Here is an 18,493-nt window from a genome sequence, read left to right as displayed (position 1 = left end):
CTCTTTTATTTTATATAATTTGATTCCTGCAACGCGGCTATTTTTTGTGTATTTAACCAACCATTAAAGCTGTGTTCAGTTATCCCTGTCTCTTAATATTAAATTTTATCAGGATCCTGTTTTTTTCTTTTTTTAAATTTAATTTAATGAACTTCCAACCTTTACACTGCAGTGTATCCCTGTTTTTTTTCCCCCATTTGAAAGAATTTGGTTCAGTGTAATACTACCTAGGGTAGTCTAGAACACTGTTTCTTTTCAGTAGGACGGTGATTCAAATTTACTTTCTGTGGTAATTCTCACTTCAACTCTTTCGAGTGGAGAATCCTTGCCTTTGCATCCACAAAAGTCCACCGTTTACTTTCCCACTGTTTTGGTAGGGAATGAAAAACCTAGTGGTTTCCCATTTCCCATTTACACTCTCATTCACACTGGCTCGTCAGAGGACTCCGCCGTCCTATACGGAATTTAACTAGGTCTGTCAACAGCTCGTTAGAGGACTCCGCCGTCCTATACGGAATTTAACTACGACGCCACGAAACTTTCCTAGTTTCTTTATTTTACCCGCCATTGACTAGTATTCACAGGGTTTATTAAACATGGAATTTAAGTACGTACAGGACTCCGCCGTCCTCGTGGAATTTGTCTGACTTTTTCCTAAACCAAATTTAAATTTAACTCACCAAAGTCGTCTTCAATCCTGTGGATTGTCGTCAACCTTCAGATCCCAGTTGAGGAGAACGAAGACCAGTCCCGGAAAGGGTCTCAATTGCCGTGGCCACGGTCTCTTAACTGGATGTCGGCTCCACAACTGGAATCCTCGGGTGTATTGACATCCGGCTCGAAGGACCAATTTAATGTTGGATTTATCTTACCCAACCTTATAAAAAATAGACACAAAAGGAATGAAGACGCTGGTCTCTCTTTCTCATGAGGAGGGCGTATGGGAGATTGTTCAGATTACAGCCTCTCAATACGCTCTAAACAATCTCTCCCGTCGCTCCTGTATTTATTTGAAATAGGGAGGTTTCTAAGTTTACAAGACATAACGTACTAAGCTACAAGACACAACACACTAAGGGTAGGGTTTCAAGGTGAAAACATGGGACCAACACCTGCCACGTCCCGGCCACGTCCTTCTCTCTGATGATTCCTGCTGAGTCATCTTCTTGAAGGCGAGACATCCTCCTTTCTCAAAATCGTCCATAATACTAATGCAAACTAAGCAAATAAATGATAACTTCTACAATATATTTAACAATTTCCAATGTGCAGAATTCGTGATTTAATCAAACAGGTTTCCGCTCACCTTTTTCTGTCGGTGCACCGGGAAGATTGCAGTCCAATTGAATCCCTGTCCACTCCTCTGTCTTTTTATCTAATGCCCTTCCAGGATCACGTACCATTTGAAGGAACCTTGTATTTTATAATCACCTATTACTCTCGAGGTGCCATGCGTGTTCGTTTTCATGGAAGAACGACAATTATAACAACGTGTTAAAAGTCAACCAATTTATTCCTGACATAGGAGTCTATACATTTTACAGAGCTCTGGGTCAGCAGCTACGCTTATCCTAGCCTCAGCAGAGACAGGGCAGACTGAACAAAGCTATCTGTTCTTGCCCCCGACTTATACAATGTTTGAAAGAGGAAGTATGGAATTGCTGTCGTCTGATTGGTCCATGGTCCCATCTGACGTCATCATTGCTCTGCAGAATGATGGCCATTTGCCGATGGCTCCACAGTCTTGCATCTCATGTTTACAGTGGCTCCCCGCAGCCATTGTCTTCCTCGACATCTGGTCTCTGCTGGATCAGTATCCACCCTGCTGGGAGCTTTCATGCATCACACCCCAAACCCTTATCTGATTTACATTATATGCTATACTGCAATAAACACCCAGTTAGCCCATAAAACTCTATATCACCTTCAATCCCCCTATTTGATCTTCTGATAATCAGAGATCAACACCCCCTATACCTGCAGCCTATTTCACTACTATACTCAATAAAACCTAATCTAAACACAACAAATGCAAAAAACTTAAGAAGGGGATACAAAGGCGTCGATCAAGGGAGCGAGCGCGCTCATTGTCTCCACGTCCTCTTTCAGCGGCAGCTGCAGATCTTGGCCGCGGGGGTCCTTCCCTTCAAAGGCCTTGAGAGCAAACCTGAGGACAAGACTCCTGAGAAAATGAATAATACACCCCCCACACCAGTCATGCTCCCAGGTGAAATCCGCCATATGGTTGATCTCCTGCTGAGAGAGAGGCTTGATCACTGTGGGGGTTATCATAGAAACCAACCTGGGAGCTTTCATGCAACACACCCCCACACCCTTATCTGATTTACATTATATGCTATACTGCAATAAACACCCAGTTACGCCATAAAACTCTATATCACCTTCACTCAAGTAGACTTGACTACTGTAATGGTCTTCTGACTGGACTGTCCATAAAGAGCATTAAACAGCTGCAGTTCATTCAGAATGGTTCAGCCTGGGTTCTGACCAGAACAAAGAGGTCAGAGCATATTACTCCAATTCTAAAGTCTTTACACTGGCTCCCAGTCATCTTGAGAATAGATTTTAAAGTTCTGGGACTGGTCTATAAATCACAAAATGGTTTATGTCCTGAATACATGAAAGAAATGCTAATGGCATATCAACCCAGTAGGGCTCTGAGATCGACAGACTCAGGTCAAATAGTGGAGCAAAGCAAACATGGTGAAGCAGCTTTTAGCTATTATGCTGGACACAAATGGAATAAGTTGCCAACAGTGATGTTAGCCCCAAGTGTGAATGTTTTTATGTCCAGGTTAAAAACTCTTCTTTTTGCTCATGCTTTTTAGAGCATTTCCACTTTTAAATTATATTTCGTGTACTGTACACAGTTTTAATTCTACTTTTTTTTCTCTTTGTCTTAAATGTTTCTAAGGTGTTTTTGTTTCTTTGTTTATAAATGCTTTTTATCATGTAAAGCACATTGAGTTACCTTGTGTATGAAATGCACTATCTAAATAATTTGCTTTGCTATGTAAAATTATTACATCAGAGGCATAGAAAAGGACACAAATAAGATTGTAGTTTCATTTCGAATAGATGCTAGCTGTGTGCTGATTGACTGGTAAATAAAATGAATAAAAAAAAGAAATACAGTACAAGAGTGATTCTTGACCAGACTGTAATGTACAGGAAGCCCAGAAAGTGCATGGCCTGCCCGCCGTGTAACCATTTGTGTGATCTCTGACAAAGCTAGCTGCTAATGCTCACGAAAACATGAGGTCAAGCCACACGATTCCCCCAATGCAATGTGGATTATATATATTTTTTTGCAATAATTAACGTCCTTATTGTTACGTTAAATCTCGTTGCTGTTGTATATTAACAGTGGTTGTTGGAATGTATACCTTATTTAGCTGTGACATTTATTGTTGATTTATGTTGTAGTAGAAGCGGTAAGGAAAAGGAATGAATGAATGAATGAATGTTTTGTTTTTTAATTAATGAAACCATTACTTTAGGTAGTCTGTCAAAGAATGACCTCTTGGTCAATTCCTCCACTATGTGTTTACTGTTTAAAAAAAGAAGAATGACTAACTACACACTGGCAATAATAGCATGGGGCACAATCATAAATAATCATTAGCACATTCAGTATTATGTTGTCACTTATCATATTTTCCATATTTTCCTGTAGTAAAACAGTAAGTTGCACATATACCTATAGAAAGAGAACGCTATCTAATATTGGAATCTTAGTGCGTTGGTCAAAGAAGCAAGTCCATTCAAGTCAGTGGGTTCAAGTCCAAGTTAAATCACAAGTCATAGCCATTCAAGTCCAATTCGAGATGTCTTTTAATATATTGTCGAGTCTGAAGTTATCAAATTCATGACTCGAGTCTGACTCAGTTCTAAGTTATGTGACTCGAGTCCACACCTCTGTTATCTGGCATTTAATCTTGGCCAGAGCAATTCTGGAGGGAATTACCGTTTCAACATTTATAACAAAAAAGTCACATCAAGCTATTTTCATCTGTCTGTATCCTAGGGCAACAGCCTTTGGCGTCCTGAATGCTCTCTGTAAGTTGGCAGCAGTTCTTGGCAGCTCTATCTTCGCCAGTTTTGTGGGCATCACCAAATCCATCCCCATCCTGCTGTCCTTCACTGCGCTGGTCTGCGGCGGCATGGTTGCCCTCAAGCTGCCTGACACGCGAGAGAAAATTCTCCAGTGAGGTCACTTGAGGTCCAGTAATTGAGAGTGTTTAAGACATATTGTATTTGCTTGATTTTGAAATCTTTGCAGCACCGATTGACTTTTACAGTAATTTTCTTTCCAAAGCAAGAATGGAAAAAACTAACACTTTTCAAATATAAAATGCCATGTTTTAATGTTGTTGTTGTTTTGTTTGTTTTTTTAATGTTGACAATGCGTGTTTTGAGAGGCTGCTCCGCCTGATAAATATAGTTTGTTTTAGGGATCAGGGAAGGGATGATCCTGAGATAATGTGTGAAAAGAATATTCCTACACTAATTAAAATTACATACAAGCACATTAGATGACAAAAAACACATGAACTAATTGATCATCATTTCACCTGCTCTGTATTGAATGTCTAATGGGGAAAAATTACATTACAAACTTTCAACTGAAGTCCGGGTTTGTCTCAGTAGAAATAAAGTCCACACTACAATTGTGATCAGCTGTAAACATAACAAACAAGTGTACTCTCACAAGAGGGTCTTCTACACAGAGGCAACCAATCAGAGGAAAGGGGGCGGTCTTAGCCACATATGGACAAAGCGGATACAAAACTGGGTCAAACAGAAGTAGTTTCAGAGGGGCCTTTTCTGGGCACTTGTATGACAAAACCAAGGTGTTTTTTCAAATGAAATTGACACTTTTATACTAAGTCCATGTTAGAGAGTCACTCTATGGAGGTCTAAATAGCCAAATTACAGTACATTTATTGGCTAAATCACACTTATTCCTTTAGCCGGGGGTTTGTCAAACCAAGTTTTTACCATAGTAAGTTATTTATTGTTATTCATTAACTGCTTTTACAATGATGATGTTCATTTTTGTATTGACACTATCGGAGAGTATTCATGCATTCATGATCTATTATCCTATTAGCAACTCGTTACAAATGTTTATTTTCATGACTACAGCAAATAAACAAATAAAGGTCCACTGAAATTAAATTTACTGTTATGTACCCCAAACATGAATGTTAACATCTCTGATAGTGTCACTCAAAAATTGCATGCTTACCTTTGTAAAGGTAAACTATTTAATACAACTTTATTTAAGAAATCCCTAACATTTGGATATGTAATTAAAGTGTCTAAAGTGCACAGTGACTACTTAACAGGCATGTGAATATTGCATTATAAGCAGGTCCCACAATTGATGAACACATCAACACACTAAATACACGTGCACGCACGCACGCGCACACATGCACACGCACGCACGCCCGCACGCACACTGTATGAGAGATGGAGCTAACTTTTTTTATTTTTCTTGTACAATTTGATGTTAACATTGTATTCATTGGAAGTGGTTCCCTGCCACAATTGGTTGTGTAAGTGATTAACTGCATGTTTGTCTGTTTTCTCTTTGGGTATGTGTCTATCAACGTGTACCTTTAAAAATGTCCTCATCTGGTCCGTGTTTACTCTAAATTATTAATTTCTCTGCATATGACTCACAACTCATATTGTCTGAGACGGAATGTGATACTAAAATGTACTCAGCGTTCTCCAAAGAGAAAGAGAAATGGATTTCAAGATGTCAGCCTGCACCATCTGTTGTTTGGCTCTGGTTGTGGACTTTCAAGGATGACATCTGATGACAATTGCACCAACAGATCTACTTAGCTTTCGGTGAACATACTGTAAATACTAAGCTGTGACCAAACTAATTATCCATATAGCGGAAATGCTCTAGAAAAAACACCTTCATTACGGCGCTTTGCTTAAATGCAGTGAACATAAGTAAGTCAGTGAACATAATCGTGAGCACAGGATAATAATATACAGTGCGGTCACTGCGTTCCTCTGCCACTTGAGGTGTTGGTTACTAGCCACCTCTGCATGGCTTGGCCACTGCAGCATCTATGACATCATCCACAACAAATGACATACATAACATAACATAACATAACATAACATAACAACAGTGCAATCCCTGATGTGTAAAAGGGGGCTTTGGAGAAGTTAAAACATTAAAAACACACAGAGCAATACTTCTGATGCTCTATAATTGCTGTTGCTATCAAATGCAATGTTGGGAATAGTTATGATGACTCTTGTTAGAATATTTTGTTATTAAGCGCAAATTTTATTTGGTTCTCAAATTTTAATTGTGTGCATTTTTTAAATCTTTACTTATTTCCATATTTTATACTATTGTGCTGTCCGCAGTCATTTTACTGCTGATTGAGATCTACAAACTGTTAAGTTGTACTCATTGTCCAATCATCATAATTGTGGCTGCAAAAAAAAGAGCAAATCAGGAAATGTTGAGAGTATCTTATTTAAATTTGTTGTTGTCATAACACCAATAACCAAATTGCTTATGACAAAGAAATAGGAACATATTTATGGCTTATCATATTTGTTATTCCCCTGTGTCATTATTTGTGTCTGGAACAAGTGAAAGCAAAGCCCACATTTTGTTCCAAGTGCTAGTGATTAATATTATTGTCTTTCATTCATTAGTGGTTCATAGTTTGATTTGATTTCTATTTATTACATGTGTATTGGTGGCAATTAAAGCAAAATTTTCAATGCTTTGCAGTCTTTGAACTAGATTTATTTATTCATTGTGTGAAACATAACATAACATATACATACTCATACTTTCTACATAAATTCCGATGCATTATTGTCATTTTTGTATAATGCAGAATGTAACTATTACTCTCATAAGACACCCAAAACAAACTTTGATGCAAATTTGTATACATAAATTACACCACAAACATTCACACATTATTTTAGTGGCCAGCTTCAAAGCAATCAACGAAATGTCTTTTTTATGATTACCAACATCTGGGAATGCTCCAGAGTGATTTCCTCCCAGACCTAGACCAGGGCATGTGTCAGCTCCTACAGTGGAGACAGTGGATGCTACGATACATGATGTCAGAAGTGCTTGTTAGGTGTGGGGAACATGCATGCCAGTCAAGAGCATCAATGCGTTCATCACTCAGTCGGAAACTGCTGCATCATTACTGCCACACGAGACCAGGCATTGTCATACACCAAAAGGAACCCATGCATGGCCCACGCAAGCAGATTGTCTGACAATGACTCTGACCATTCTGGTAACAGCAAATCTGTGTGGCCTTCTAAGGATAGGCTTCCCAAAACCGTCACTGGCCTAGGAACAAAGTTGTCATGCAGCAGAAGGTTACAGGCAGCAAAACATGTTCCACATCCTCTCCAGACTCTCTCAAGTATGTCATGTGCTAAGTTTAAATTTTAAATCATCTGTGAAGAGAACAAGGCAAATGTAAAATTGAACAATCGGGCTGCACTGTGCCAGGCTGTGACCAGTGACATGCGATGAGGTTCATGACTGGTGAGGCACTCACTCCTCTGGAGACGGATATGAAAATATATGAATATATGACAGGCGGCACGGTGGCCGACTGGTTAGAGTGTCAGCCTCACAGTTCTGAGGACCCAGGTTCAATCCCCGGCCCCGCCTGTGTGGAGTTTGCATGTTCTCCCCGTGCCTGCATGGGTTTTCTCCGGGCACTCCGGTTTCCTCCCACATCCCAAAAACATGCATTAATTGGAGACTCTAAATTGCCCGTAGGCATGACTGTGAGTGTAAATGGTTGTTTGTATGTGCCCTGCGATTGGCTGGCAACCAGTTCAGGGTGTACCCGGCCTCCTGCCCGATGACAGCTGGGATAGGCTCCAGCACGCCCGCGACCCTAGTGAGGAGAAGCGGCTCAGAAAATGGATGGATGGAATATATGACTTTTGATCAGTCCTTTTCAGCTAGCCGTAAACAGCAGACACCGAGTAGTCTCAATACAAATTCATAATAGACTACTTCACAGTACAATAATTGACCCAGAAGGCCGATACATACAGCGGGGCAAAAAAGGCATTTAGACAGCCACCAATTGCGGTTCTCCCACTTAAAAAGATGAGAGAGGCCTGTAATTTTCATCATACGTATACCAATTCAAATTCAAATTTAAAAAAATCCAATTACAGTCTTCCCGAATATTAGATGAATATATGCACGATTTCGGACTTGCTGATATATGGAGAATAAAAACAAAACTCATACAAAAAGGGAATACACTTTCTTTTCTTCAGTTCACCGCTTCTCTAGAATTGACGACTTTCTCACAGATAACTCAGTTGCTGAAAACAGCACTTCCAAAACACATCCAATAATAATCAGCGATCATGCTCCAATTTCTCGCTGCCTCAAACTTCAATCAAACATGATACATTCTCCAACCTGGCGCTTAAATACTTCTCGACTGAAAGATCCATCCATCCATCCATCCATTTTCTGAGCCGCTTCTCCTCACTAGGGTCGCGGGCGTGCTGGAGCCTATCCCAGCTGTCATCGGGCAGGAGGCGGGGTACACCCTGAACTGGTTGCCAGCCAATCGCAGGGCACATAGAAACCAACAACCATTCGCACTCACAGTCATGCCTACGGGCAATTTAGAGTCTCCAATTAATGCATGTTTTTGGGATGTGGGAGGAAACCGGAGTGCCCGGAGAAAACCCACGCAGGCACGGGGAGAACATGCAAACTCCACACAGGCGGGGCCAGGGATTGAACCCGGGTCCTCAGAACTGTGAGGCTGACGCTCTAACCAGTCGGCCACCGTGCCGCCCTGAAAGATCCAAAGTTCGATATATTTGTAAGGAAGGAATGGGAACATTTTCTAGATATGAAAGATTCCACAACTATATCCCCATCCTTACTTTGGGACACAGGGAAAGCTGTAATTAGAGGCAAAATCATTTCATGCTCTTCTTCTTCTTCTTTTCCTTTGGGCTTGTCCCTTTAGGGGTCGCCACAGCGCGTCATCCTTTTCCATGTAAGCCTATTTCCTGCATCCTCCTCTCGAACACCAACTGCCCTCATGTTTTCCCTCACGACATCCATAAACCTCCTCTTTGGTCTTCCTCGAGCTCTCTTGCCTGGCAGCTCCATCCTCATCATCCTTCTACCAATATGCTCACTATTTCTCCTCTGGACGTGTCCAAACCATCGAAGTCTGATCTCTCTAACTTTGTCTCCAAAACATCGAACCTCGGCTGTCCCTCTGATGAGCTCATTTCTAATTTTATCCAACCTGGTCACTCCGAGAGCGAACCTCAACATCTTCATTTCTGCCACCTCCAACTCTGCTTCCTGTTGTCTCTTCAGTGCCACTGTCTCTAATCCGTACATCATGGCTGGCCTCACCACTGTTTTATAAACTTTGCCCTTCATCCTAGCAGAGACTCTTCTGTCACATAATACACCTGACACCTTCCTCCACCCGTTCCAACCTGCTTGGACCCGTTTCTTCACTTCCTGACCACACTCACCATTGCTCTGGACGGTTGACCCCAAGTATTTAAAGTCCTCCACCCTTGTTATCTCGTCTCCCTGTAGCCTCACTCTTCCCCCACCACCCCTCATATATATTCTGTTTTACTTCGGCTAATCTTCATTCCTCTGCTTTCCAGTGCATGCCTCCATCTTTCTAACTGTTCCTCCACTTGCTCCCTGCTTTCACTGCAGATCACAATGTCATCTGCAAACATCATGGTCCACGGGGATTCCAGTCTAACCTCATCTGTCAGCCTATCCATCACCACTGCAAACAGGAAGGGGTTCAGGGCTGATCCCTGATGCAGTCCCACCTCCACCTTAAATTCGTCTGTTACACCTACAGCACACCTCACCACTGTTCTGCTGCCCTCGTACATGTCCTCTATTATTCTAACATACTTCTCTGCCACTCCAGACTTCCGCATGCAGTACAGCAGTCAGTTCCTCTCTGGCTACTCTGTCATACGCTTTCTCTAGATCTACAAAGACACAATGTAGCTCCCTCTGACCTTCTCTGTACTTTTCCATCAACATCCTCAAGGCAAATAATGCATCTGTGGTACTCTTTCTAGGCATGAAACCATACGGTTGCTCGCAAATACTCATTTCTGTCCTGAGTCTAGCCTCCACGACTCTTTCCCATAACTTCATTGTGTGGCTCATCAACTTAATACCTCTATAGTTCCCACAGCTCTGCACATCACCCTTGTTCTTAAAAATGGGCAACAGCACACTTTTCCTCCATTCCTCAGGCATCTTCTCACACGCTACAATTCTTTTGAACAAGCTGGTCAAATACTCCACAGCCACCTCTCCGAGATGCTTCCATACCTCCACAGGAATGTCATCAGGACAAACTGCCTTTCCATTTTTCATCCTTGTTAATGCCTTTCTAACTTCCCCCTTACTAATCATTACCACTTCCTGGTACACCACACTTGCCTCTTCTACTCTCCCTTCTCTCTCATTTTCCTCATTCATCAACTCCTCGAAGTATTCTTTCCATCTAGCTAGCACACTGCTGGCACCAGTCAACATATTTCCATCTCTATCCTTAATCACCCTAACCTGCTGCACATCCTTCCGATCTCTATCCCTCTGTCTGGCCAGCCTGTATAGATCCTTTTCACCTTCTTTAGTGTCCAACCTGCCATACATGTCATCATATGCCTCTTGTTTGGCCTTTGCCACCTCTACCTTTGCCCTGTGTCGCATCTCAATGTATTCCTTTTGCCTCTGCTCAGTCCCCTCAGTGTCCCACTTCTTCTTAGCTAACGTTTTTCCTTGTATGAATTCCTGTACTGTGAGGTTCCACCACCAAGTCTCCTTCTCTCATTTCCTGCCAGAAGATACACCAAGTACTCTCCTGCCTGCCTCTCTGATCACCTTGGCTGCAGTGGTCCAGTCTTCTGGAAGCTCTTCCTGTCCACCAAGAGCCTGTCTCACCTCTTCCCGAAAAGCTGCACAACACTCGTCCTGTCTCAGCTTCCACCACATGGTTCTCTGCTCGGCATTTGTCTTCCTCATCCTCCTCCCCAACACCAGAGTCATCTTACACACCACCATCCTATGCTGTCTAGCCACACTCTCCCCTACCACTACCTTACAGTCGGTTGTCATGAACGGAACAGAGGATAGGACCCAAAAATGCACGAGTCCAAAACAAATGGACAGTTTCCAAAAAGAGAGGTTTAATATACGGGCATAGGTCGGTACACAGGCAGGCAATCCAAAAAAGGCAACAGTATCCAAAAACATGAGGCAAGAAGGCGAGGTCGATAATCGGAACAGGGTCAAGTCTTACTGTGAGTCTGTGACGTGGAAACAAGGAATGCGGGAACGCGACGACAAGGCACACTGGCGACGAGAGAGATTGAGACACGAGGCTAAATACAAGGGTTAATTAGGGTGAACGAGGCACAGGTGGTGAAGATGCTCTCAGGAGCAGGTGTGTGTGAAACAGGGGGAAGACAAAAACCGGAACACACACCCATGACAGTACCCCGACCTTAATGGCCGTCCCCAGATGGCCCCAGGGCCCCTGGATGCGCAACGTGGAAGTCCCGAATGAGCGAGTCATCCATGATAAACGCAGACGACACCCATGAACGTTCCTCAGGCCCGTAGCCCTCCCAGTCCACCAGATATTGAAACCCCCTCCCCCTCCGACGAGACGACAACAGCCGCTTCACAGAGAAGGGTCCCCTTCCACAAACCGGGGGGGAGGAAGGGGCCAGGAAGGCGGGACCAGAGGGGACTCCCGGGCTGGCTTGAGTAGGCTGACGTGAAAAGCAGGGTGGACCCGCATCGACCTTGGGAGCCTCAGCTTCATGGTGACAGGGTTGATGATCTTTGTGATGGGGAAGGGCCCAATTAACCTGGGAGCGAGCTTTTTGGACTCCACCCGCAGTGGAATATGTTTGGTCGAGAGCCAAACTCGGTGACCCACTTTGTAGTTCCTCCGACGGTCAGCAGCAGCTTTGTAGGACCGTCCCTGGCGCAGCAGCATTTGGCGGGCTCGCTCCCAGGTCCTCCTGCAGCGTCTCACCAAGGTCAATGCCGCTGGAACTGTGGACTCTGGGGCTATGGCAGGAAACAGAGATGGTTGGTAAACATGCACAACGTGAAAAGGCGATAGACCAGTGGATGCAGAGGGGAGGGAATTGTGAGAGAATTCGACCCAAACCAGTTTCTGAGACCAGGATCGCGGCTCCTGAGAAGCGAGGCATCGGAGCCCAGTCTCCAGGTCCTAGTTCAGCCTCTCGGTTTGGCCGTTGGTTTCCGGGTGAAACCCAGATGACAGACTGACGGGAGCACCTATGAGATTGCAAAACTCCTTCCAAAATTGCGAAATGAATTGGGGACCCCTATCAGACACCACATTCTTGGGGAAACCATGGAACTTGAATACCTGATTAATCATCAACTCGGCAGTGTCTTTAGCAGAGGGGAGTTTTGGAAGTGCAATGAAGTGTGCCATCTTAGAGAACCTGTCAACAACTGTGAGAATGGTGGTATTACCTTTAGAGGCCGGTAATCCTGTCATAAAGTCTACGGAAATGTCGGACCAAGGACATTGTGGTATTGGCAGGGGTCGCAACTCCCCAGAAGGACGTTGACGAGAGGGCTTGTTAGCAGCACATACCTGGCAAGCATTGACGTAATCAATAACATCCCTCCTAACATTAGGCCACCAAAAGCGCTGTTCGACCACTGATTGCGTTTTGGCAATGCCTGGGTGACATACAGTATGGTTTGTGTGAGCCCAGTGGATGACTCTTCCCCTTAAGGTCAGAACCACATAAAGCCTGTTTTCAGGGCAATCTTCAGGGCTAAGAGTGTTTTTCAGAGCCTCTTTAACCGCAGTTTCAACGTCCCAAACAAAAGCGGAAATGAAACATGACTTGTGCAAAATAGTCTTAGGGTCGGACGAAGAATTCTCTTCGCAGAAAATACGTGACAAAGCATCTGGCTTACCATTTTTAGAACCAGGTCGGTAGGATAACATGAAATTAAATCTCGTGAAGAACAGAGCCCATCTAGCCTGCCTCGCATTTAATCTTTTAGCGGATTTAATATACTCAAGGTTCTTGTGATCTGTCCATACTAAAAACGGAATCTGTGCCCCCTCTACCCAGTGCCTCCACTCCATCAAAGCCACCTTGACTGCCAGCAGTTCACGGTCACCAATGTCATAATTTCTCTCAGCTGGGGTCAGTTTTTTGGAGAGAAAAGGACAAGGATGAAATTTGTCATCCTTGAGAGATTTCTGGGAGAGCACTGCTCCTATTCCGGCATCAGATGCATCGACTTCTACCACAAACTGCTGTTTGAGATCTGGCAAAGTAAGGATGGGAGCGGAGGTAAAGCTCGATTTAAGTTTCTGAAAAGCTGCCTGACAAAGCGGGTTCCATACAAAAGGTCTGTGTGGCGAGGTAAGATCATGCAAAGGAGAGGCTATAGAACTGAAATTTGTGATGGATTTTCTGTAGAAGTTTGCGAACCCTAAGAACCTTTGTACATCTTTGCGTGATGTGGGAGTAGGCCAATTAATAACGGCATCGACTTTGAAAGGGTCCATTTTGACTTCACCTTGAGCCAGGACGAAACCCAGAAAAGAAACGGACGCCTTGTGGAACTCACATTTCTCAGCCTTTACATATATTTGATTCTGCAGTAACCGCTGCAATACAGAGCGGACATGAATAATGTGAGTCTCCTCATCCGGGGAGAATATCAAAATGTCGTCCAAATAGACAAAAACATACACATTCAACATGTCACGCAGGACATCATTGACAAGGTTTTGGAAAACAGCTGGAGCGTTAGTAAGTCCAAAAGGCATTACCAAATACTCATAATGTCCCATTGGTGTGTTGAATGCTGTTTTCCATTCATCCCCCTCCCTTATCCTGACTAGATGATACGCATTTCTTAAGTCCAGTTTGGTGAAAATCATGGCTCCCTCCAGGAACTCAAAGGCGGTGGAGATAACTGTTTTTTACAGTTATCTCGTTGAGACCCCAGTAATCGATACAGGGTCGCAGGGTCTTGTCCTTTTTGTCCACAAAGAAAAATCCTGCTCCCGCAGGGGATGAAGATGGGCGAATGATCCCGGCTGCCAGTGATTCTTCCACATACTCCTTCATGGCCTTGTGTTCCGGCCCTGAAAGAGAGAACAACCTCCCTCATGGGGGTGTGGTTCCAGGCAGCAAGTCAACAGCACAGTCATAAGGTCTGTGGGGTGGAAGGAATTTGGCCTTGGACTTGGAAAAAATGTCTTTAATATCCTGGTAACAGGTGGGCACTTGAAATAAATCAGGTTCCCCAGATGGGGTCTGTGGATTTTCGTTAGAAACATGGCCCTGAACATCACATGGCGGCTTGAAACAGTTCCGGGCGCAATTTCTGCCCCATGACATAACCTGCCCAGAGGACCAGTCAATGTGGGGGTTATGTAATTTCAACCATGGGTTCCCTAAAATAAGGTCATGATTCATGGCGTCAAAAACATGAAAACTAATGCGTTCCGAGTGAGAATCAGGAAATGTCAATGTGAGTGTTTGGGTGCGGTGAGTGATCTTGCCCATAAAACTGCCGTCTGCAGCATTGGTGTTGCGGTGGCGTTTTATTTAAAAGGTTCTTAGGTGCATACGTCTAACGAGGAGGGAGTTAAGTAAGTTTGTAAGTCAGAACCAGAGTCAATTAATACAGGTGTATGAATTTATTGAGCAGGAGAGCATAGTGTCACTTTAGGAAGAACCCGTGTAGGGTCTTCCTTAATGAAATTCAGACTCACCTCTCCCGTGCCCTTGCTACCGGCACCGGCAACTTTGACGTGACAGTTGCTCATGGAATGACCCAACTGACCGCAGTAGAAGCACCGCCCTTCCCTCAGCCGGCGTTGACGTTCCTCAGGGGAGAGACGGAACCTACCCAGTTGCATGGGTTCATCCGTGGGGACGCTAGCCAGTGGGTTGAGACCGGAAACAGGGGATCTGCCGTGGTTTGGCTGGTCACCGAGGCTCGTTCTCCAAGTGCGCAGGGACGCAGCCCTCCGCAGATCTCCATCCAGCTCGCGATCCAAAAGCCTCTTGTCGATTCTTACGGCGAGAGCGATGAGAGTTTCCAAGTCGGTCGGCAGGTCTAGCGTGACTAAATGATCCTTGACGGCGGGGGATAGTCCTTGAAAAAAGGCATTAAGTAGCGCCCGATTATTCCACTGACTTTCAGCTGCTAGAATGCGAAACTCAATCGCGTAATCTGACACCCTGTGCTTGCCTTGTTGTAAGGTGACAATGGCGCGAGCTGCCTCACGATCTGGTGTGGAAAATTAAAAAATTTGCTCCATAGTCTTTACGAAAAAAGCCCACGATTGACACGCGGTGGAATTGCGGCTCCATTTAGCAGTAGCCCACGCCTCCGCACGACCAGTCAGGTGGGAAATGACGAAAGCGATCTTTCGAAAGCGGTGGGGAAGGCAGCTGCCTGCAGCTCAAAGTGGAGTTCGCACTGAGTGATGAACGGCTTAATGTTCCCAGAACCTACAGAGAACCTCTCCGGTCGAGAGAGCTGTGGGCAGACAGCAGCGCAGGTGGCTGCATGGTGACTGCTTCACATGGAAATGTTGGTACCGTGGCGGTATCGGGTGTTGTGCGAACTGGTTCCTTCTCTTGAATAATTTTCATAAGAAGTTCAAACTGCGAGGCCACCTGTCTCATAATATTGTCCTGATGCCTTGACAGTCCCTCCAGATGAAGGTGGAGGGCAGCAAGCTGCTCATCCTGCTTCGAGAGGCGTTGACCCTGCGCTTGAAGGGCTTTGCGCACCGGGTCTGAGTCTGCTGGGTCGATGTTATGGCCAGTTCGTTCTGTCATGAATGGAACAGAGGATAGGACCCAAAAATGCACGACTCCAAAACAAATGGACAGTTTCCAAAAAGAGAGGTTTAATATATGGGCATAGGTCGGTACACAGGCAGGCAATCCAAAAAAGGCAACAGTATCCAAAAACATGAGGCTAGAAGGCGACGTCGATAATCGGAACAGGGTCAAGTCTTACTGTGAGTCTGTGACATGGAAACAAGGAATGTTGGAACGTGACGACAAGGTACAATGAACTGGCGACGAGAGAGAATGAGACACGAGGTTAAATACAAGGGGTAATTAGGGTGAACGTGGCACAGGTGGTGAAGATGCTCTCAGGAGCAGGTGTGTGAAACAGGGGGAAGATAAAAACCGGAACACACACCCATGACATCGGTAACCTCCTTCATATTACATCTGCACAAGATGTAATCCACCTGCGTGATTCTACCTCCGCTCTTGTAGGTCACCCTATGTTCGTGCCTCTTCTGGAAAAAAGTGTTCACTACAGCCATTTGCATCCTTGTTGCGAAGTCTACCACCATCTGTCCCTCCGAGTTCCTTTCCTGGATGCCGTACTTACCCATCACTTCTTCATCACCCCTGTTTCCTTCACCAACATGTCCATTACAATCTGCACCAATTACGACTCTCTCTCTGTCTGGGATGCTCAGAACCACTTTGTCTAGCTCCTTCCAGAATTTAACTTTCACCTCTCGGTCACATCCTACCTGTGGGGGATAGCCACTAATCACATTATACATAACACCCTCAATTTCAAGTTTCAGCCTCATCACTCGATCTGATACTCTTTTCACCTCTTTCTAGGCATGAAACCATACTGTTGCTCGCATTTCTCATTTCTCATTTCTGTCCTGAGTCTAACCTCCACTACTCTTTCTCATAACTTGTGGCTCATCAACTTTATTCCTCTATAGTTCCCACAGCTCTGCACATCACCCTTGTTCTTAAAAATGGGCACCAGCACACTTTTCCTCCATTCCTCAGGCATCTTCTCACCCACTAGAATTCTATTGAACAAGCTGGTCAAAAACTTCACAGCCACCTCTCCTAGATGCTTCCATACCTCCAGAGGAATGTCAGCAGGACCAACTGCCTTTCCATTTTTCGTCCTCTTTAATGCCTTTCGAATTTCCCCCTTACTAATCATTGCCACTTCCTGGTCCACCACACTTGCCTCTTCTACTCTCCCTTCTCTCTCATTTTCCTCATTCATCAACTCCTCAAAGTATTCTTTCCATCTACCTAGCACAGTACTGGCACCAGTCAACATATTTCCATCTCTATCCTTAATCACCCTAACCTGCTGCACATCCTTTCCATCTCTATCCCTCTGTCTGGCCAACCTGTGTAGATCCTTTTCTCCTTCTTTAGTTTCCAACCTGCCATACATGTCATCATATGCCTTTGCCCTATGTGGCATCTCAATGTATTCCTTTCGCCTCTCCTCGGTCCTCTCAGTGTCCCACTTCTTCTTAGCTAACCTTTTTCCTTGTAGGAATTCCTGTACTGTGAGGTTCCACCACCAAGTCTCCTTCTCTCCGTTTCTGCCAGAAGAAACACCAAGTACTCTCCTGCCTGCCTCTCTGATCACCTTGGCTGTAGTGGTCCAGTCTTCTGGAAGCTCCACCGAGAGCCTCTCACCTCTTCACGAAAAGCTGCACAACACTCATCCTGTCTCAGCTTCCACCACATGGTTCTCTGCTCTGTCTTTGTCTTCTTAATCTTCCTCCCCACCACCAGAGTCATCTTACACACCACCATCCTATGCTGTCTTGCCACACTCTCCTCTACCACTACCTTACAGTCAGTAACCTCCTTCAGATTGCATCATCTGCACAAGATGTAATTCACCCGCGTGCTTCTACCTCCGCTCTTGTAGGTCACCCTATGTTCGTGCCTCTTCTCGGAAAAAAGTGTTCACTATTGCCATTTCCATCCTTTTTGCAAAGTCTACCACCATCTATACCTCCAAGTTCCTTTCCTGGATGCCGTACTTACCCATCACTTCTTCATCACCCCTGTTTCCTTCAACAACATGTCCATTACAATCTGCACCAATCACGACTCTCTCTGTCTGGGATGCTCAGAACTACTTCATCTAGCTCCTCCCAGAATTTCTCTATCACCTCTAGGTCACATCTTACCTGTGGGGCATAGCCACTAATCACATTATACATAACACCCTCAAGTTCAAGTTTCAGCCTCATCACTCGCTGTGATACTCTTTTCACCTCCAAGACATTCTTAGCCAACTCGTCTTTTAAAATAACCCCGAATCCATTTCTCTTCCCATCTACACCATGGTAAAATAATTTAAACCCTGCCCGTAAACTTCTAGCCTTACTGCCTTTCCACCTGGTCTCCTGGACACACAATATATCAACCTTTCGCCTAATCATCATGTCAACCAACTCCCGAGCTTTTCCTGTCACCCCAAATGGGGTCACATCCCAAAGTTTCACTTTTCAAAGAGGAACTAGAAAAGGGGAGGGGGGGTTCTCACTAAGCTTCATGG

This window comes from Phyllopteryx taeniolatus, chromosome 5 (assembly GCF_024500385.1).
Source record: "Phyllopteryx taeniolatus isolate TA_2022b chromosome 5, UOR_Ptae_1.2, whole genome shotgun sequence".
Taxonomy (NCBI): domain Eukaryota; kingdom Metazoa; phylum Chordata; class Actinopteri; order Syngnathiformes; family Syngnathidae; genus Phyllopteryx; species Phyllopteryx taeniolatus.
This window is presented reverse-complemented; position numbering follows the sequence as displayed.